This window comes from Bufo bufo, chromosome 2 (genome assembly GCF_905171765.1).
Source record: "Bufo bufo chromosome 2, aBufBuf1.1, whole genome shotgun sequence".
NCBI classification, from domain to species: Eukaryota; Metazoa; Chordata; class Amphibia; order Anura; family Bufonidae; genus Bufo; species Bufo bufo.
The window spans coordinates 3451978-3473793 of record NC_053390.1 but is presented as its reverse complement, the minus strand read 5'-3'; the positions used below and the strand labels follow the sequence as shown (position 1 = coordinate 3473793).

At 46.7% G+C, this 21816-nt stretch overlaps 1 protein-coding gene across 2 annotated transcripts in view; it reads left to right on the top strand.

Moving 5' to 3' along the window:
* CD72 (CD72 molecule) overlaps positions 1 to 21816 on the top strand; it is a 149839-nt gene that overhangs the window by 74217 nt on the left and 53806 nt on the right. The window lies entirely within an intron of this gene.

The window sequence follows — 21816 nt, the reverse complement described above, 5'->3', positions numbered from 1 at the left end:
GAGGAATGTGGCGGCTTTGAGGAGGAGGAAGACCAACCACAGCAGGCACCCCAGGGTGCTCGTTGTTGTCACCTATCTGGGACCCATGGTGTTGTACGTGGCTGGGGGGAAGAACAGACCGTCAATGACATCAGTGAGGACGAGGAACGGGAAATGAGAAGCTCTGCATCCAACCTTGTTCAAATGGGGTCTTTCATGCTGTCATGTCTGTTGAGGGACCCACGTATAAAAAGGATAAAGGAGAACGATCTGTACTGGGTGACCACGCTACTAGACCCCCGGTATAAGCAGAAAGTGGCAGAAATGTTACAAAATTACCGAAAGTCGGAAAGGATGCAGCAGTTCAAAACCAAACTAAAAAATATGCTTTACAAAGCTTATAAGGGAGATGTCACAGCACAACGGGAATCTAACAGGGGAAGAGGTGAGTGTAATCCTCCTCCTACCACGGCGGCAAGGACTGGACGATTTACAGATGTGTTGTTGATGGAGGACATGCGGAGCTTTTTCAGTCCTACTCATCGCCACAGCCCTTCGGGATCCAGCCTTAGAGAACGACTCGACCGACAGGTAGCAGACTACCTCGCCTTAACAGCAGATATCGACACTCTGAGGAGCAATGAACCCCTTCACTACTGGGTGTGCAGGCTTGACCTGTGGCCTGAGCTATCCCAGTTTGCGATAGAACTTCTGGCCTGCCCTGCTTCAAGTGTCCTGTCAGAAAGGAGCTTCAGTGCAGCAGGAGGCATTGTCACTGACAAGAGAAGTCGCCTCGGTCAAAAAAGTGTTGATTACCTCACCTTCATAAAGATGAATGAGGCATGGATCCCGAAGGGACTGACAGTGGGGGATACGTTTGACTAACAAAAGGCCTGATTACATGCCTTGGCCTCAAAATGGTCCCCACGCTGCTGTATTTAATGTCTGCATACCGGATGACTTTCGTGAATTCTCCACCACCAACTAGGGTTCAAGCCGTAATGTTTTAGTCACTTTTCTGCCTGGAAAACATAAATTTTTCCGGCCGCTGCTACAATAGCGTCTGCAACAGTGCCATTATTTTTCAGGCATGTGTACATGCCTAATTTTTCTGTCCTATGGTGCAGCACTGTGGCTGCAAAAACAAACCAAAAAAAAAAGGCACATACAAGTGTCAATTCCCCTTCGTGATCGTTACCTTGTTGTGGTGAAGGGGCTTGCGTATCACAATGAAGCAATCATCATCACCTCTATAAAAGTGTGTTGGCAATGTTGCCACACCCCAGATGATAAGGCCGTTGCTTCATTATGGTCAGACCAAAAGCGATCGGGTGGCCACGCTACTAGACCCCCGGTATAAGCAGAAAGTGGCAGAAATGTTACCAAATTACCAAAAGTCGGAAAGGATGCAGCAGTTCAAAACCAAACTAAAAAATATGCTTTACACAGCTTATAAGGGGGATGTCAATGGGGGATTCGACAATGGTTAATCAATTCGACCGGATAGGGTCCGTAACAGGGATTAAACTGATAGCAATAGTACTAGTTAAGACACCACTCATATAGGGTGTCACAGCACATTGCTCTGTGCACGCGCAGTGCCCCAATTTGGGAGTAAGAGGACCGACCAAGCTGCTTTTTCCATCTCCCGGTTCCTGAAATCAATTCAGTTTAGTGTATGAGAGTTTGGTCTGTCACTGTGAAGGCAGTCGAAGGTACCCGGCCTAAATTTTTTTTCATAAAAGGCAATTCCTGATATGGGACGTAACAGGGATTAAACTGATGAGAATAATACTACAGAAAATACCACTCATATCGGTGGAGGGAGCCAGCGTTTTTTTAACCATCTCCCCGTTCAAAAAATCTATTTAATAAATGGCCCCCAGATTGGGGATGTTAGAGGGATTAAACTGATGAGAATAGTACTACAGAAAATACCACTCATATCGGGTGTGACAGTAAATTGCACGGCGCAGATGCAGTCACCGTGGTTTAAAACAGAGTGGAGGGAGCCAGCGTTTTTTTAACCATCTCCCCGTTCGAAAAATCTATTCAATAAATGGCACCCAGATTGGGGACGTTAGAGGGATTAAACTGATGAGAATAGTACTACAGAAAATACCACTCATATCGGGTGTGACAGTAAATTGCACGGCGCAGACGCAGTCACCGTGGTTTAAAACAGAGTGGAGGGAGCCAGTTTTTTTTTAACCATCTCCCCGTTCGAAAAATCTATTCAATAAATGGCACCCAGATTGGGGACGTTAGAGGGATTAAACTGATGAGAATAGTACTACAGAAAATACCACTCATATCGGGTGTGACAGTAAATTGCACGGCGCAGACGCAGTCACCGTGGATTAAAACAGAGTGGAGGGAGCCAGCGTTTTTTTAACCATCTCCCCGTCCGAAAAATCTGTTTAATAAATGGCCCCCAGATTGGGGAGTCGGGGACGTTAGAGGGATTAAACTGATGAGAATAGTACTACAGAAAATACCACTCATATCGGGTGTGACAGTAAATTGCACGGCGCAGACGCAGTCACCGTGGATAAAAACAAAGGGGAGGGAGCCAGCGTTTTTTTAACCATCTCCCCGTTCGAAAAATCAATTCAATTGACCTTTCGGGGACCCTTGGTGTTGTACGTGGCTGGGTGGAGGAAGAAACCTTCAATGACATCACCGGGACGTGGCTAGCTTGGTATCCAACCTTGTGCAAATGGGGAGTTTGCGGTTGTGCAAATGAACTGTTTGCGGTGCATTAAAAGGGGAGTTTGGTCTGTCAATGTCTGTGATGCGGGCGTAACCCTTACACTACCTGATCGATACAACATCATACCTGATCGTATACACACACTGGATGTTTTAAAGCACGTTATTCCAAACAATTTAGGAATGTTAGTTGATTTATGCCCTTTATGGATTAAAACCCGACTCTGCGTCCACTACGTAATTTTCCATGGGAGTTTTGCCATAGATCCCCCTCCGGCATGCCACAGTCCAGGTGTTAGACCCCTTGAAACAACTTTCTCATCACTATTGTGGCCAGAAAGAGTCCCTGTGGGTTTTAAAATTCGCCTGTCTATTGAAGTCTATGGCGGTTCGCCCGGTTCGCCAGTTCGCGAACATTTGCGGAAGTTCGCGTTCGCTGTTCGCGAACTGAAAATTTTATGTTCGCGACATCACTAGTGACAACGCATCTGCCTTGACGTTTTTAACCCCAGGGCGAAAGGTGACCACAAAATTGAACCTAGTAAAAAACTGTGACAATCTAGCCTATCTAGGATTCAGGCGCTTAGCAGACTGCAAGTAAGCCAAATTCTTGTGGTCAGTATATACCGTAATAGGATGAATAGCCCCCTCCAACCAATGACGCCATTCCTCAAAGGCCAATTTAATGGCCAGCAACTCTCTATCTCCTACATCATAATTTCTTTCAGCAGCCGAGTGTTTTTTGGAGAAAAAAGCACACGGACCCCCACTTCTGATGCATCAACCTCCACGATAAACGGTTGAGACACATCAGGTTGCATCAGAATGGGAGCAGACGCAAAACATTTTTTAATAGCAGAAAAGGCTTGTTATGCCTCATCCGACCAGACAGAAAAGTCGGCGCCTTTTTTCAGTCATATCTGTCAAAGGTTTTACAATGGTGGAATAATTCAAGATGAATTTTCTGTAGTAATTGGTAAAAGCCAAAAACCACATCAGAACTTTCTGATTCTCAGGGCGGTCCCATTCCAGTATTGCCCGGACCTTTTTCGGGGTCCATACGAAAACCAGAGTCAGAAAGCAGGTATCCTAAAAACGGTAGCTCCTGGACAGCAAATACACATTTTTACAATTTTGCATACAATTTATTCTCCCGAAGAATCGACAACCCCTGTCTCACGTGATCCTGATGGGTCTCCAAATCGGGTGAGTAAATTAGTATGTCATCAAGGTAAATAACAATGAACCTTCCCACTAAATGATGGAAAATATCATTGATAAATCGCTGAAAGACCGCTGGCGCATTAGTTAAACCAAAGGGCATGACAAGATTCTCAAAATGACCTTCAGGTGTATTGAAGGCTGTTTTTCACTCATCTCCTTTCTTAATTCTGATCATATTATAAGTTCCTCTTAAATACAACTTGGAGATCACCTTGGCTCCGACAATTTGATCAAATAGATCAGAAATCAAAGGAAGGGGATACGGATCACGGACCGTAATGAGATTCAATTCCCGGAAATCTAAACACGGTCTAAGGGGGACTTAGATGGCCTAATATGTCCCTTTGCCAAACTCTGTGCAATATACTTCCGCATAGCTTCTCTTTCGGGTTGGGAAAGGTTGTATAGTCGAGATTTTGGCAGTTTAGCTCCAGGTATGAGATTGACCGGACAATCATATTCTCGATGTGGAGGCAGCTCCTGAGCTCCACCCTCCGAAAATACGTCCGCAAAATCGGAGAGAGAGTGAGGTAGGACCGTAGTTGACACCCCTGAGACAGAAGCACCAAGACAGTTGTCCGAACAAAATTCACTCCAGCTACTGATTTGTCTTGTTTGCCAGTCAATAGTAGGGTTATGCTTTATCAACCACGGTAAACCTAGAATCATCGGAGCAGGCAAGCCCCTCATAACAAAACAAAAAATGGACTCAACATGTGAATCACCCACCCTTAACCACCTCAGCCCCCATAGCTTAAACACCCTTAATGACCAGGCCACTTTTTACACTTCTGACCTACACTACTTTCATCATTTATTGCTCGATCATGCAACTTACCACCCAAATGAATTTTACCTCCTTTTCTTCTCACTAATAAAGCTTTCATTTGGTGGTATTTCATTGCTGCTGACATTTTTACTTTTTTTGTTATTAATCGAAATTTAATGATTTTTTTGCAAAAAAATGACATTTTTCACTTTCAGTTGTAAAATTTTGCAAAAAAAACGAGATCCATATATTCATTTTTCTCTAAATGTATTGTTCTACATGTCTTTGATAAAAAAAAAAATGTTTGGGTAAAAAAAAATGGTTTGGGTAAAAGTTATAGCGTTTACAAACTATGGTACAAAAATGTGAATTTCCGCTTTTTGAAGCAGCTCTGACTTTCTGAGCACCTGTCATGTTTCCTGAGGTTCTACAATGCCCAGACAGTAGAAAAACCCCACAAATGACCCCATTTCGGAAAGTAGACACCCTAAGGTATTCGCTGATGGGCATAGGGAGTTCATAGAACTTTTTATTTTTTGTCACAAGTTAGCGGAAAATGATGATTTTTTTTTTTTTTTTTTCTTACAAAGTCTCATATTCCACTAACTTGTGACAAAAAATAAAAACTTCTATGAACTCACTATGCCAATCAGCAAATACCTTGGGGTGTCTTCTTTCCAAAATGGGGTCACTTGGGGTAGTTATACTGCCCTGGCATTCTAGGGGCCCTAATGTGTGGTAAGTAGTTTGAAATCAAAATCTGTAAAAAATGGCCGGTGAAATCCGAAAGGTGCTCTTTGGAATGTGGGCCCCTTTGCCCACCTAGGCAAAGGCAAGTGTGACACTTTTTTGCAGCCTAGGTGCGCAAAGGGGCCCACATTCCAAAGAGCACCTTTCAGATTTCACCGGCCATTTTTTACAGATTTTGATTTCAAACTACTTCTCACGCATTCGGCCCCTAAAATGCCAGGGCAGTATAACTACCCCACAAGTGACCCCATTTTGGAAAGAAGACACCCCAAGGTATTTCGTGATGGGCATAGTGAGTTCATGGAAGTTTTTATTTTTTGTCACAAGAATATGAGACTTTGTAAGAAAAAAAAAAATCATCATTTTCCGCTAACTTGTGACAAAAAATAAAAAATTCTAGGAACTCGCCATGCACCTCACGGAATACCTTGGGGTGTCTTCTTTCCAAAATGGGGTCACTTGTGGGGTAGTTATACTGCCCTGGCATTCTAGGGGCCCTAATGTGTGGTAAGTAGGTAAATGACCTGTGAAATCTGAAAGGTGCTCTTTGGAATGTGGGCCCCTTTGCCCACCTAGGCTGCAAACAAAGTGTCACACATGTGGCATCGCCGTATTCTGGAGAAGTTGGGCAATGTGTTTTGGGGTGTCTTTTTACATATACTCATGCTGGGTGAGAGAAATATCTCGGCAAAAGACAACTTTTCCCATTTTTTATACAAAGTTGGCATTTGACCAAGATATTTATCTCACCCAGCATGGGTATATGTAAAATGACACCCCAAAACACATTGCCCAACTTCTCCTGAGTACGGCGATACCAGATGTGTGACATTTTTTTGCAGCTTAGGTGTGCAAAGGGGCCCATATTCCTTTTATGAGGGCATTTTTAGACATTTGGATCCCAGACTTCTTCTCACGCTTTAGGGCCCCTAAAAAGCCAGGGCAGTATAAATACCCCACATGTGACCCCATTTTGGAAAGAAGACACCCCAAGGTATTCAATGAGGGGCATGGTGAGTTCATAGAATTTTTTTTTTTTTTGGCACAAGTTAGCGGAAATTGATTTTTTATATTTCTTTCTCACAAAGTCTCCCTTTCCGCTAACTTGGGACAAAAATTTCAATCTTTCATGGACTCAATATGCCCCTCAGCGAATACCTTGGGGTGTCTTCTTTCCGAAATGGGGTCACATGTGGGGTATTTATACTGCCCTGGCTTTTTAGGGGCCCTAAAGCGTGAGAAGAAGTCTGGGATCCAAATGTCTAAAAATTTTTACGCATTTGGATTCCGTGAGGGGTATGGTGAGCTCATGTGAGATTTTATTTTTTGACACAAGTTAGTGGAATATGAAACTTTGTAAGAAAAAAAATAATAATTTCCGCTAACTTGGGCCAAAAAAATGTCTGAATGGAGCCTTACAGGGGGGTGATCAATGACAGGGGGGTGATCAATGACAGGGGGGTGATCAGGGAGTCTATATGGGGTGATCACCCCCCTGTCATTGATCACCCCCCTGTAAGGCTCCATTCAGATGTCCGTATGTGTTTTGCAGATCCGATCCATGTATCAGTGGATCCGTAAAAATCATACGGACATCTGAATGCAGCCTTACAGGGGGGTGATCAATGACAGGGGGGTGATCAATGACAGGGGGGTGATCAGGGAGTCTATATGGGGTGATCACCCCCCTGTCATTGATCACCCCCTGTAAGGCTCCATTCAGACGTCCGTATGTGTTTTGCGGATCCGATCCATGTATCAGTGGATCCGTAAAAATCATACGGACGTCTGAATGGAGCCTTACAGGGGGGTGATCAATGACAGGGGGGTGATCAATGACAGGGGGGTGATCAGGGAGTCTATATGGGGTGATCACCCCCCTGTAAGGCTCCATTCAGACGCCTGTATGTGTTTTGCGGATCCGATCCATGTATCCGTGGATCCGTAAAAAACATACGGACATCTGAATGGAGCCTTACAGGGGGGTGATCAATGACAGGGGGGTGATCAATGACAGGGGGGTGATCAGGGAGTCTATATGGGGTGATCACCACCATCGTTGATCACCCCCCTGTAAGGCTCCATTCAGATGTCCGTATGTTTTTTACGGATCCACGGATACATGGATCGGATCCGCAAAACACATACAGGCGTCTGAATGGAGCCTTACAGGGGGGTGATCACCCCATAAAGACTCCCTGATCACCCCCCTGTCATTGATCACCCCCCTGTAAGGCTCCATTCAGACGTCCGTATGCGTTTTGCGGATCCGATCCATGTATCAGTGGATCCGTAAAAATCATACGGACGTCTGAATGGAGCCTTACAGGGGGGTGATCAATGACAGGGGGGTGATCAATGACAGGGGGGTGATCAGGGAGTCTATATGGGGTGATCACCCCCTGTAAGGCTCCATTCAGACGCCTGTATGTGTTTTGCGGATCCGATCCATGTATCCGTGGATCCGTAAAAAACATACGGACATCTGAATGGAGCCTTACAGGGGGGTGATCAATGACAGGGGGTGATCAATGACAGGGGGGTGATCAGGGAGTCTATATGGGGTGATCACCCCCCTGTAAGGCTCCATTCAGACGCCTGTATGTGTTTTGCGGATCCGATCCGTGGATCCGTAAAAAACATACGGACATCTGAATGGAGCCTTACAGGGGGGTGATCAATGACAGGGGGGTGATCAATGACAGGGGGGTGATCAGGGAGTCTATATGGGGTGATCACCCCCATCGTTGATCACCCCCCTGTAAGGCTCCATTCAGATGTCCGTATGTTTTTTACGTATCCACGGATACATGGATCGGATCCGCAAAACACATACAGGCGTCTGAATGGAGCCTTACAGGGGGGTGATCACCCCATATAGACTCCCTGATCACCCCCCTGTCATTGATCACCCCCCTGTAAGGCTCCATTCAGACGTCCGTATGCGTTTTGCGGATCCGATCCATGTATCAGTGGATCCGTAAAAATCATACGGACGTCTGAATGGAGCCTTACAGGGGGGTGATCAATGACAGGGGGGTGATCAGGGAGTCTATATGGGGTGATCACCCCCCTGTAAGGCTCCATTCAGACGCCTGTATGTGTTTTGCGGATCCGATCCATGTATCCGTGGATCCGTAAAAAACATACGGATATCTGAATGGAGCCTTACAGGGGGGTGATCAATGACAGGGGGGTGATCAATGACAGGGGGGTGATCAGGGAGTCTATATGGGGTGATCACCCCCATCATTGATCACCCCCCTGTAAGGCTCCATTCAGATGTCCGTATGTTTTTTACGGATCCACGGATACATGGATCGGATCCGCAAAACACTTTTACGCGGGGCCACCGGACCCAAGGATTCAGGTGACGGCTTCTCGGGATGATCCTCATGAAATTTCTTAACCAGTCTAGGGGCATGAACCTCCCTAACTGGTAACCAAGACCTCTCCTCAGGTACATAGCCCTTCCAGTGCACCAGATACTACAAGGAATTACGCACTCTCCTGACATCCACAATTTTAGATACCACATACTCCACAGAATCCTTAACAATTACAGGCAGAGGCGCGGCTTGTGACGGTACAACAGGTTCGATGTATTTTTTTAGTAGGGACTTGTGAAATACATCGTGAATGTGGAACGAGTCGGGCAATTCTAACCTAAATGATTCTGGATTAATCACCTCTGTGATTTTGTACGGCCCTATAAAGCGAGGAGCAAACTTTCTTGAAGCAACTTTGAGTGAAAGATTTTTAGAGGACAACCACACCTTATCACCCACCTGAAAGTTCACTCCCGTGGAACGTCTCCTATTGGCCTTGACTCTTTGAGTATCTTGAGCCTTTTCCAGGTTCGATTGAACCTGAGCCCATACTGTGCACAGTTTTGAGGAGATCTCATCCGCCTCGGGATTACACGAGGAGACGGATGACCCAGAACGAAAATGAGGATGAAAGCCATAGTTACAAAAAAAAGGAGAGACCCCAGCAGAGGAATTAACACGGTTATTCAGAGCAAACTCGGCTAACGGAAGGTATTTTACCCACAACTGTTGATCATCTGCAACATATGCCCTGAGAAATTGTTCCACTGACTGATTGAGGCGCTCAGTCTGTCCATTACTTTCAGGGTGATAAGCAGATGAGAAGGACAGAGAAATCCGGCATCTCAGACAGAAGGCCCTCCAAAACTTGGACACAAACTGCACACCCCTGTCAGATACAATATTTTCTGGAATGCCATGTAAACGTACAATTTGTTCCACAAACAAAGATGCTAGGGTCTTCGCACTCGGGAGTTTAGGCAGGGGAATAAAGTGAGCCATCTTGCTGAATCTATCGACCACTACCCAAACCACAGTCTTACCCTCTGCAGGTGGCAGATCAGTTATAAAATCCATCGAGATATGAGACCAGGGTCTACTGGGAATGGGTAAGGGTCGTATGTCCCCAGCCGGGCGAGTCCTAGGGGTCTTAGACCTCGCACAAACCTCGCAGGCCAACACATAAGACTTGACGTCTCTAGTTAAGGTAGGCCACCAGCTCTTTAGTGCCCTCAACGCCCTGATGTCCACAAAAAAACAGAGTCATGACACTCACCCAGCAGTTGGAGACGAAACTGTATGGAAACAAACAACTTATCTGTAGGAGTGGATGGCGGAGCTAGGTGTTGTTCAGCCTTGATGAGAGTCGTGATGTCCTGAGACAAGGCTGCTACGAAGACCTTAGCTGGTAAAATGGTTTCAGGTGGAGTCTCTGTAGGCTGGTACGCACAGAAACTCCAAGAGAGTGCGTCGGCCTTCACGTTTCTACTTCCAGGTCTGAAAGTTATGGAAAAATTAAAGCGAGTAAAAAACAATGCCCATCTAGCCTGACGGGGATTTAACCTTTTAGCCGACTCGAGAAACATTAGGTTCTTATGATCAGTAAGAACAATAACACAATGTTTTGCCCCCTCAAGAAAATGTCTCCATTCTTCAAATGCCCACTTAATGGCCAGTAACTCCCGATTTCCTATGTCATAATTTCTCTCAGAGGGGGAAAACTTTCTGGAAAAAAAAGCACAAGGTCTCAGGTTAGTGAGGGTAGCAGGACCTTGCGAGAGGACTGCTCCTGCCCCGTCCTCAGAAGCATCCACCTCCACGATAAAAGTTTTTTCCTGATCTGGCTGGGTTAGAACAGGAGCGCTACTGAAAGCCTCCTTTAGGGTTTCAAATGAATCTAAGGCCTCAGTAGACCAATTTTCCAGATCCGCCCCTTTTTTAGTGAGGTCGGTCAGTGGTCTAGCGATTACCGAGGAATTCTTTATGAACTTACGGTAGTAGTTAGCGAATCCAAGGAAACGTTGTAAGGCCTTTAAGGATGATGGTCTTACCCATCCCTTAATCGCTAAAACCTTGCTAGGATCCATCTTTATGGCATGGGGAGTCAGAACATGTCCGAGAAATATAATCTCCTGCACCCCAAAAACACATTTTTCCTGTTTAGCAGATAATTGGTTCTCTCTCAACACCTCCAACACCTGTCTAACATGAAACACATGTGTCACGAGGGTATCAAGAGCCACGTCTGACTCCGTTATACCCGGGGTCAGGAAGTCGCAGCGGGTGGCTGCGCGCTCTATATCTAAAGATCACGCTGTTTCTTAGTGATTGTTTTCTGTGTTTGCCTTGCTATCCTTTTTGTCTCACTCAGGGATCCGTAGCTTCTCCTCCTCAGCTGTTTCTTGTCTGCCACTCCCAACCTCCTTATATTCTCCCCTCACACTTCTCTTGTTGCCAGTTATAGAGCTTCCTGCCTGGACATCTATACTGACCCACTGGAGTTGTGAATCCTGGTTGTCGTTCCAGAGTGCTACCCTCCGGATCCCTGTTGGGATTATTGTTGTCTCCTGTTGTCGCCCACCTGGGATTATATGTTGAGTCTGTGTTGTCTGTCCTCCCCTTGGTGTTTTCCCTTAGAGCTAGTGGTGCGGACTAGTGTTCCCACCGCCCTGTTCACTATCTAGGGCTCAGCTCAGGGAAAGCCAGGGCTTTAGGCACGTGATCGGCGTACGGGTGAGGAACCCGTCTAGGGACGTCAGGGCAGCCAGGTGCCAGCCGCAAGGTGAGTCAGGGGTCACCACCTTCCCTCTCACTTGGGCAGGGCCTTCCTCGTTCCCTCCCTCTGTTTCACGTATGTGATAGTCACGCCGACCGTGATATTATAACTGGCCTTTACTTTTTGAGAGAAAAAAAAAAAAAAATTTTATTTAGTTGGTTTTTTTTTCTCTACTTAGAATCCAATATGGATCCTATTGATGCCTTGGCAGAACAGCTTCAAAGCCTGTCTTTGGAGGTGGCAGGATTGAAGGCGTCTGTTCTCCAACAACAGCAGCAAATGCAGCAGACCGCACCCCCAGCGGTTGCTATGGGTAACCAGGTTGTCACTGAACCCAAGGTTGCTCTTCCTGACAGATTTTCTGGGGGAAGGGACAAATTTGCGACGTTCCGTGAGGCCTGCAAATTATATTTTAAGTTGCGCCCTTACTCCTCAGGTAATGAAGAACAGCGGGTAGGGATTGTCATTTCCCTGCTTCAGGGGGATCCGCAATCCTGGGCGTTCTCGTTACCCCCTGGTTCTCAGGCTCTTCGGTCAGTGGAGGGAATTTTTGGGGCTTTGGGTCTCATATATGATGACCCTGACCGAGTCGCCCTGGCTGAGTCGAAGTTACGGAGACTCCTACAGGGAGATCGGTCAGCAGAGGAATATTGCTCAGAGTTCCGTAGGTGGGCTACGGATACTCAGTGGAACGACCCGGCTCTCAGGAGTCAGTTCTGCTCTGGGTTATCTGAAAGGGTTAAGGATGCACTGGCGCTGTATGAGACCCCCCTTTCCCTTGATGCTGTTATGTCCCTCTCTATCAGAATAGATAGACGTCTTAGGGAGAGATCGAAAGTTCCTGAGCAATTGGTTACCTCTCCCAAGCAACAGTCAGCCTGTACTGACTTAGACGAGCCTATGCAGCTAGGCGGAACTTCTCGTCAGGTCCGTCCTCCCGAGGTTCGCCGTAGGGGGGGGGCTTGTTTTTTCTGTGGGGGGAAGGGTCATTTCATTAATGTCTGTCCCTCCTTTCTCAAAAACAAAAGACCGTCGGAAAACTACTAACCCCGGGCTGTGCGGAGGATGTCAGCAGGGGGGTATACGTTTCCTCCATACGAACATCTCAATTTGTGTTACCAGCGGTCATTGTTTTTGGTGTTAAGACGGAGTCTATTTCTTTTTTTCTAGACAGTGGAGCAGGGGTAAACTTGATTGATGCCCATTTTGCCCGCACTATGGGTTTGTCTCTCTGTACGCTGCAGAGACCTATTCCCGTATTCGCTATAGATTCTGCTCCTCTGTCTCAGAGAAACCTCACCCAAATTGTTCATAATTTACACCTTCGGGTAGGGGACCACCATAATGAGTGTCTTTCATGTTACGTTCTGGAGGGCCTTCCCTCTCCGGTGGTATTGGGTCTTCCCTGGTTGGTAGCGCACAATCCAGTGGTGGATTGGCAGGCCAGGGAGATATTGGAGTGGAGTGAGCATTGCAGAGAGAATTGCTTAAATAACAATTGCTTAATCGCCTCCATAGCTCCCCTACCTACATTTATTTCGGACTTTGAGGACGTTTTTTCTGAAAAGGGTTGTCAGAAGCTACCACCTCATCGTCCTTATGATTGCCCGGTTAACCTGATTCCCGGGGCAAAATTACCCAAGTCCAGGTTGTATAATCTTTCGGGTCCCGAGAGACAAGCCATGAAAGATTATATCTCCGAGAGTCTGGCTAAGGGACACATCAGACCCTCTTCTTCACCCGTGGCTGCACGGTTTTTCTTTGTTAAAAAGAAAGATGGGGGCCTGCGTCCTTGCCTAGATTTCCGTGAGTTAAACCAGATAACCATCCGTGACCCATACCCTCTTCCTCTCATTCCTGACCTTTTTAATCAGATTGCGGGTGCTAAGTGGTTCTCCAAACTTGATCTTAGGGGGGCCTACAATCTGATTCGTATCAAGGAAGGGGATGAATGGAAGACAGCTTTTAACACCCCTGAGGGGCATTATGAAAATCTAGTTATGCCTTTCGGTCTGACCAATGCCCCTGCTGTCTTCCAACATTTCGTTAATGATATTTTTAGTCATCTCATCGGCAGGTTTGTAGTCATATACCTAGATGATATCTTAATTTATTCGGCTGATCTGAAAACACATGAGGTGCATGTCAGGCAAGTACTGCAGGTCCTACGGACGAATAAATTATATGCGAAAATTGAAAAATGTGTCTTCGCCGTTCAGGAATTACAGTTCCTGGGATATCTATTATCTGCTTCAGGTTTCCGCATGGATCCTGGGAAGGTCCAGGCAATTTTAGATTGGGATCTTCCTGAGAACCTTAAAGCCCTACAACGGTTTTTGGGTTTCGCTAATTTCTATAGAAAGTTCATTAAAAATTATTCAGTGATCGTTAAACCCCTTACCGACATGACTAGGAAGGGGACTGATTTTTCCAAATGGTCTGACGCCGCTAAAGATGCATTTTTCCTCTCTAAAGGAGAGGTTTACCTCGGCACCTGTTCTAATTCAACCTGATGTCTCCCAGCCTTTTATTGTCGAGGTAGATGCGTCAGAGGTGGGAGTGGGGGCTGTATTGTCTCAGGGTCCGTCTCCTGGCAAATGGCGTCCTTGCGCTTTCTTTTCCAAAAAATTATCTTCTGCAGAGAAGAATTATGATATTGGAAATAGGGAACTGTTGGCGATTAAACTGGCGCTTGAAGAGTGGCGTCACTTCTTAGAGGGAGCAATCCACCCCGTCACGGTGATTACGGATCACAAAAACCTCCTGTACCTAGAATCGGCTAAGCGTTTCACCCCTAGACAAGCTAGGTGGTCGCTATTCTTTACCAGATTTAACTTTGTAATCACCTATCGTCCTGGGGCAAAAAATACCAAGGCAGACGCATTATCTCGTAGTTTCCCTGGAGGGGGTAATGTTTGTGATCCGGTACCTATTTTACAAAGAGGAGTGGTTGTCTCTGCTGTACACTCTGTTCTAGAGGGAAAGGTGTTAGAGGCTCAGGGGGACGCCCCGGCCTCTTGCCCCTCAGAGAAATTGTTTGTACCGTTAAACCTGCGTCTTGAATTATTAAAAGAACATCATAATACGGCACTTGCTGGACACCTCGTCGTTTTTGGTGGCCAAGGTTGCGTCAGGATGTAATGGATTTCGTGTCTACTTGTTCTACTTGTGCACGCGCGAAAGTCTCTCATACACGTCCAGCAGGGTCTTTATTGCCACTTTTCATCCCCAATAGGCCATGGACTCATCTGTCAATGGATTTCATCACTGACTTACCGTTGTCGGCGGGTAAAACAGTTATCTTGGTAGTAGTAGACAGGTTTAGCAAAATGGTACACTTTATTGCGCTACCCGCACTTCCTAATGCTAAAACTCTTGCTCAGGTGTTTATCAGTGAAATCGTGAAGCTTCACGGGGTCCCTTCCGATGTGGTTTCGGATCGGGGAACCCAGTTTATTTCTAAGTTTTGGAAAGCTTTTTGTTCCCGTTTGGGGGTTCACTTGTCCTTTTCCTCAGCTTTCCATCCTCAGTCGAATGGACAGACTGAGCGTACCAACCAAAACCTAGAAACATATTTAAGGTGTTTTGTGTCTGAAAACCAAGAGTTGTGGTCATCATATTTACCGTTAGCTGAGTTTGCCATAAATAATCATTATCAGGAGTCCACTGGCAAGTCACCATTCCTTGGTGCATACGGTTTTCATCCCCAATTTTGTACTTTCAAAGAGGGGGGGTCTTCTGGGGTTCCCGAAGAGGAAAGGTTTTCTTCATCGGTATGGCAGAAGGTGCAAGTTAACTTGAAAAAGATGAGTGGTAAATATAAATGCATGGCCGATAAGAAACGGTCGCCAGGTCCGGACCTTGGAGTGAATGACTATGTGTGGTTGTCTACTAGGAATATTAAGTTGAAGGTTCCTTCTTGGAAACTGGGCCCTAGGTTCATTGGTCCCTATAAAATAGTAGCCGTCATTAACCCTGTGGCTTTTCGCCTGGAGCTACCTCAGACTTTTAAGATCCATAACGTCTTCCATAAATCGTTACTCAAGAAGTATGTTCCACCTCTAGAACCATCGCCGCTGCCACCTCCTCCTGTTATTGTGGCTGGTAATCTGGAGTTTCAAATAGCCAGAATTGTTGATTCTCGTCGGGTCCGCCGCTCTCTTCAGTATCTGGTGCATTGGAGGGGTTACGGTCCCGAGGAAAGAATGTGGGTTCCAGCGTCAGAGGTAAACGCCAACAGGTTAATTCAGGCTTTCCATGCCTCTCATCCGGAGAGACCTGGTCCTGAGTGTCCGGAGGCCCCTCGTGAAAGGGGGGGTACTGTCACGAGGGTATCAAGAGCCACGTCTGACTCCGTTATACCCGGGGTCAGGAAGTCGCAGCGGGTGGCTGCGCGCTCTATATCTAAAGATCACGTTGTTTCTTAGTGATTGTTTTCTGTGTTTGCCTTGCTATCCTTTTTGTCTCACTCAGGGATCCGTAGCTTCTCCTCCTCAGCTGTTTCTTGTCTGCCACTCCCAACCTCCTTATATTCTCCCCTCACACTTCTCTTGTTGCCAGTTATAGAGCTTCCTGCCTGGACATCTATACTGACCCACTGGAGTTGTGAATCCTGGTTGTCGTTCCAGAGTGCTACCCTCCGGATCCCTGTTGGGCTTATTGTTGTCTCCTGTTGTTGCCCACCTGGGATTATAGAGCTAGTGGTGCGGACTAGTGTTCCCACCGCCCTGTTCACTATCTAGGGCTCAGCTCAGGGAAAGCCAGGGCTTTAGGCACGTGATCGGCGTACGGGTGAGGAACCCGTCTAGGGACGTCAGGGGTCACCACCTTCCCTCTCACTTGGGCAGGGCCTTCCTCGTTCCCTCCCTCTGTGTCACGTATGTGATAGTCACGCCGACCGTGATAACATGACTCTTAAATCAGGGGGAAATATCAAAATGTCGTCGAGATATACAATGACAAATTTTCCCAAGAACTCCCTAAGAATATCGTTCATGAAATTTTGGAACACAGCCGGGGCATTGCTGAGTCCAAAAGGCATAACGAGATATTCAAAGTGACCAGCCGGGGTATTGAACGCTGTTTTCCACTCGTCCCCCTCCTTGATTCGGATTAAATTGTATGCTCCTCTTAAATCAATCTTAGAAAACCAGGCCGCCCCTAATACCTGGTTAAATTAATCCGGAATCAATGGGAGGGAATAAGTATTCCGGATAGTGATCTCATTTAATTTCCGGTAATCTATACAGGGTCTAAGACCACCATCCTTCTTCTTAACAAAGAAAAACCCCGCCCCCATGGGAGAAACCGAGGGTCTAATGTGCCCCTTAATGAGACTCTCCTTAATGTAATCTTCCATGGCCTCGCGTTCAGGTTTGGAAAGATTGTAAATACGCCCCTTAGGAAACCTTGCCCCCTTCTCCAGGACTATGGCGCAATCATAAGGTCTATGGGGAGGAAGAGCCTCCGTGGACGAGGACGAGAACACATCAGCATACTCCTTTATGACTGCGGGTAATACCTCAGACTCCACAGAGAACCCAACCTGTATTCTAGACAAACACGAGCCGCACTCAGATCCCCAACTCACCAGTTCCCCTCTGGTCCAATCAATCGTAGGATTGTGTAATTGGAGCCATGGCATCCCCAATACCACCTCGACTGGTAAGTTCTCTAGGACTAACAGGGAACATTTCTCTAAGTGGCACACTCCCACAGCTAAGGAAATCTCTGAGGTACATGACCTCACAGTACCCCCTACCAGGGGAGTGGAGTCGATGGCCATGATATGGATGGGCGTAGGTAAAACAAAAATTGGAATACCCTGTCTAGTAGCATACCCCTGGTCAATAAAGCTGGCCGCTGAGCCAGAATCTATAAAGGCCTGACCCGACCACTTATTAGAACCCAGAGAAATGGTTATAGGAACTAAAAGCTTACGCTTAGTAATAACAGGGAGTACCTGGTCCCTTGGTGGTCTTGTCTTGGAAGCCTTATCAGAAAGGATCCTCTTTGGACACTGATTGATCCAATGGTCAGGATCTCCACAGTAGAAACAGATCCCACGTCTGCGGTGCTGATCCCCTCTGGTCATCCCAATTTGCTTAGGTTCTTCAGAGGAGACCTCAACACCACTCCTGGTGCAACCCTCAGACTGGACCAGTACCTGAGAAGAGAACTGTCGTTCCTGTCGTCTTTCTCTCACACGTCGGTCGAGTCGGACTGCTAGGGTCATAGTCTCCTCAAGAGTCTCAGGGAGCTGATAACTCACTAGTAGGTCTTTTAGATTATCAGATAGGCCTGACCTGAATTGACACTTAAGAGCTGGCTCGTTCCACCCTGAGGGAACACACCACCTTCTAAATTGGGTGCTATACTACTCCGCAGAGAGGTTGCCTTGAACCAATGCTTTCAGCGCAGTTTCGGCTACCAGGGCCCTGTCTGGTTCATCATATAGGGAACCCAGAGCCTGGAAAAACAACTAGCATCAGGGGGTAAAGAAAAGGCCCACTCCTGGGGATCCCCCTGTAAGCGGGAAATAACAATGCCCACCCGTTGGTTTTCCGACCCAGAAGACAAGGGGCGTAAACTAAAATACAATTTACAGCTCTCCTTAAAGGGGTGAAACTTCCTCCGAACTCTGAACTCCAGAGAAGGGCTCTGGAAGGGCTCTGGAAGCTTGATCGGTGGCTCCATATGAGGGCTCAAGTTCGGACCAGAGGCCTGAGGAGCAGCGGCGTCTTGTCCAATTTCTAGGGAAAGAATCGTCTCCCATAGCTCCTGCACCATCTGCGTCAGGTTTGACACATGCTCAGTCAGGGTCACTAGAGGATTCATGGTACAGTGGTTTCAGTAGGCCTGTTATTCTGTAACGGTCGCCTACACACACACACAGGGGGGAGGGAAGTGACCACTGCGCTCCACCCTCACCCCTGGCCCTGCCTACTTGCCTCGCGAGTCCTAATGACAGGGGACAACTGGACGGCAATCCCTAGCTTGGAATAAGTGCAGGGATGACAGACAGACAAACAACAGAACGTGAACGGACCGAGTCAATACCAGGAAAGCTACAAAGTACAAATGGAGCAAGCAGAGAATTGTCAGGAGAAGCCGGGGTCATAAATACCAGGAGAGTCGCAAAGTACACAAGGAGCAGGCAGAGGATCGTCAGGAATTCAGCAGGAGGTAAGTACGCCAGGAAAGACAAAATCACAGGTGGAACCTAAATAACAGGCAATCTGTGGCCAGCAGATTGCCTGTTTAAATAGGGAGCTAGAGGGGTCATGTGACGTGGACGCACTGATGATGCACGCACGCTCCGGACGTGCCCGCCTCCTAGATGGCGCCGTGACAATATCCTTAGGGTGGATATGTACATGCCCTTGTGCCTAAACCTGAATACCCTGGTCAAACCCTAAGCAGCAGGGAAAAGGGAAGAGGCAACCTGCTTCTTCAAACCAGGAGGAAGCTAGCGTCTCCCTAGAGGCCTAGATAAAACACACAAAGGGAAATAAAGGAGAGAACTTATCTTGAGCATAGCTGGAGCAGACAATCCACCACAAATCAAGAGCTCCCAGGAAAGAACTATAACCCGCACATGCCACTGGGGGAAGGAGGGATAAATAGCCTCGATACATTGAAACCCAGTACACCTGAGGGAAGGTGGATCCAGCTCAGATCCAAATCAAAACAAACCAAGAAGTCAGACATGTGCAGCCAGTCTGACAGATCTCCGCACATTCACAGGGCAAGGCGTGACAACTCCTGGCTCCTGGCTCACTTGCAATAAATTTGAGTGTAGTGATAGTAGGAATAATAGAGGAATTTTGCAGCAGAAATGATGTCCAGACCTTTAGATGAAGTTCAAACGTTTCTTTTCTGAAGATAACTTGTATCCAAGCAGTATACAGCTTTGGTCTCTGGTCCCAGCAGGTTTTAGCAATGATTGGCAGGAATGAATGCTTCTGCTTTAAAGGTGGGGAGCTTGCAGGATAGGACGTCTGCTTGGTAGCTCTGTAACTGTGGCAGGAATTAATCTTCTGCACTTCTCTGTAACTTCTGCTTTGTGGGGACAGACTAGCTGAGGAGGAAGTGACTTCTCCTAGGTCTCTGGACTTGACTCACAGATAGATTCTCAGGGGATGCTTTCTTCCTGGAACTCTGGAAGTTGTAGTTTCTGCTTTCGTCTCCCAGCTGAGGCTGAAGGTGCTCAGTCTGGGAATGTGATCAGGTCTCAGCCGAGACAAGATCCTTGATGTCTTCCCTATGCAGGGGATCTCCTCACACACACACACCCTACCCCTAGCAGGGGGTGGGCTACACTAACTCTAACTTCCTTCTCCACCTATGCTGCAGGATGTGGGAACAGACCACTTCGCTCACAGAGGGGGAGCTAAGCTAGAATAATCCATTCCAGCCTAGATTCACTAAACTGGGACTTGTACCTGGCCAATGTGTTGCTGCCACCTGCTGGTAACCTGGAAAATTACAAGAAACAATTATATTTAACATGGCTTTAGATGCACAGTTGTGGAGGACATAAGCAAAATCACATCTGATGACAGTGTAAAAGCTCTTAGAAGATAGTAGCGGGGTAGAGGCCTGTAGTAACACAACTCTGGGGTGTTACACTTACACCTCATTGAGCTTGTTTGGGGTGAAGTGGACAGAAGGGTGAAAGCAAAACAACCTGCAAGAGCAGCAGATTGGGGGGACCTCTGCAGGAACATCTAAATTCCATTGTAGAAAGAACACCTCGATTGTGTTCAGCTGCAATATCTGCAGGAGGTGGCGAAGAGTCAAAAATCTAGAGTCAATTTTGTCAAGCAAAATTATTCCATGATTTACTTTCATCTTACATTGTTTATTTGTGCTACGCTTTTTTTTTACAAGTACATTTGAGACATTAAACAGTGTTTAAAAAAAGGCAGAATAGGTTGAGTCCACCTGCATGGAGCGTGGAAGAACCAGAGAGGATCCAACATCCAATAAATTGGAGATCTGTATTAAAGGATCTAAATCCAGAAATACAGGACAGCAGAGTGTTCACGCGTTTCAGATCTATACAGACTGATTCTCACTCACGACTAAGCTCTGTACCAAGAATAGCTGTGGAGAAGACAACGCCGTGCTCCAGGTGTAAACAGCTGGTATCACGTCATGTGTAGTGTTGATCGCGAATATTGGCACTTCGAGAATTTGCAAATATCTAGAAAATAGTGCTATATATTCGTAATTGTGAATATTCTAGATTTTTTTCATCAGTACCCATGATCCCTCACTGCTTCTTGCTTGTGGGCCAATGAGAAGGCTGCAATATCTTTGACTTTAGGAGTAGTGTTGATCACAAATTTTAGTATCGTAAATTTTCCGATTGCTGATTTTCGCAATCAAGAAAATAATGACTGGAGATATTCGCCCAAATATTCGCAAAATATTGTGAATTCGAATATTGCCCCTGTCACTCATCACTGGTGGTGTGCAGATGAACAAACAGCAAAGTTGTAAAGCCTGCAGAAATCCCTGATGTCACCACAGTGCGGAGTGAAATCTGAGGAGCCGTCACACCATGGGTTCATTCACACTAGAGCGGACACAGGAGGTCTCCCAGTTCAGCTGCTTGTCTGTTATGTCTGCCATGGATTATTTTAGCAAATAATGGCCACGGGGAGAGAAAGGCGCTCATAAGGCGAGTATGTCAAATAAACAGTGTCCTCAACACACAGGCGGGTTAATTTTGCTCACCTGTTCAGGTTGCACCAATATTGGGCGCAACCACAATGAAGGCCAACTGGAGAAGTAACTGGTAACTGTTTGGTGCTGCTGATTCTGTCCAAATCTCCTTAGGTGGGGGCCAGACCGCCAACCTGGGGAACAATTGTACTGGAGCTCCACTGGACCATAGGAGTCAAGTGAGCATGTGGACATAAGATGCAGGATCACAACCAGATGTAAAATGTCATGAAGTTTATTGGAAGACAACGCGTTTCGGGGTTCTACGGACTCCTTTATCAAGTCTGTGAGGCTGCAGAGGAAGGGACCAGAGGCACGGCCGTTCACTGCCGACACAGCGAAGAAGACGCCCCACGTGCCGGCAATGAACGGCTGTGCCTTTGGTCCCTTCCTCTGCAGTCTCACAGACTTGCCAAAGGGGTCCGTAGAACCAATAAACTTCATGACATTTTACATCTGGTTGTGATCCTGCGCCTTATGTCCACACACTCTGTTGACTCCTATGGTCCAGTGGAGCTCCAGTACAATGGATTATTTTAGGCTGG